The 1,248-nt window shown below is 44.2% G+C and overlaps 1 long non-coding RNA gene across 1 annotated transcript; it reads left to right on the forward strand.

Annotated features, from left to right (window-relative positions):
• Positions 1-623: 623 nt before the first annotated feature.
• LOC109509519 (uncharacterized) lies at positions 624-942 on the forward strand. The gene is made up of 2 exons (XR_002166963.1): positions 624-839; positions 909-942. It is a non-coding gene; the product is annotated as an uncharacterized LOC109509519 (long non-coding RNA).
• Positions 943-1,248: the final 306 nt, after the last annotated feature.

Here is a 1,248-nt window from a genome sequence, read left to right on the forward strand (position 1 = left end):
GCGCAGCTGGGCTTTGGCTGAACTGAGAAAGAAACGGATCAGCTGAAGTGAATGCATTTTTTTTGTGTTTAAAAAAAAAAACGCTTACAGTTCCAAACTAAAACAAACTATAATTATAGCTTTGATTTTCAAAAGCGACTTTCAATTTATTTCACGATGAGTCGAAAGAAGGATTTTCAAGCAGTCGTCTGGGACTTGTAGTCCTGTGAATGTGTGTCGCACGAAGTGACGTCATCCAGCAGCAGCCAGTAAAAAAGCGCCACCAGATATCATCGCGCTCCTCGGCGCCGTTTGGGAATATCTGATCGAATTGAAAAGAAAAATTCTGAATTCTTGATATACCATGCAATATATTGTGGCCAAATTATCTAATAATGATCCATGAACGGTACCATAATTGTGAATGCTGCATATTAGAGTATTTTTTTTTCAGCAAAATTAGCAGGTGGGCGTGTCCAAGCCAAGTTAGTCAACCATATTATCCCGTCTGAAAGAATAACTAGCCAGTGCTGCTGGTGAAAGTCAAAAGGTGTGATGCCTCTATCAGAGATAAACTTGACTGGCATTCGGGACTAAGCTACTCATATTGCGGCCCGGTCACAAGACGGGAAACGCAGCCGATTTAACTCTTAATCAGGTTTATCCCTCTTGAGTGGAATACCGGGGACCCAAACGCGCCGCAATTCAGAATGATGGATTTGGCGCATTCAATTCCACATGTCCCCGTAGATCCCAAACGGATGGCGAGGGAGTCGCGAGCAGCGAATCCAGCTCGGTAGCAAGAGGCGGGGATGTTACCTTCAGCAAGAACCACCAAACCTCCATCGAGGACCTTTCAGGTTGGTGAGCGCTCTCCGCGGCAGCAGTTTTGTTTTGGAATCAAGATGTGCTGTGCTTGCGATCCAAAGGTGAAGACCCAGAGACGAGGCGCTTGCGGACTGTGAAAAACATTGCGGACCTGCGCCAGAACCTGGAGGAAACCATGTCCAGCCTGCGAGGAACTCAGGTCACACACAGGTACGCAACTGCTCTCTTTTAACAAGGCAACAAATCCAAGATTTCATGAAAAGGCTTTTATTAATTTACCGGTATGTTTCTTTTCGAGGTTATTTTTGTTTGAATTCATCGTAGGTTTTTGTGTTAAGTGAAAAATTGTGTTTTACAGTCACAAAAATCAAAAATCATGACTGGGTTGCCTTTTCGGGACATGTTAGGCCAAAGCGTATGTCTGATGAAACAAGTGCACTC

The sequence above is a fragment of the Hippocampus comes genome, unplaced genomic scaffold (assembly GCF_001891065.2).
Source record: "Hippocampus comes isolate QL1 unplaced genomic scaffold, H_comes_QL1_v1.1 C16930386, whole genome shotgun sequence".
Lineage (NCBI taxonomy): Eukaryota > Metazoa > Chordata > Actinopteri > Syngnathiformes > Syngnathidae > Hippocampus > Hippocampus comes.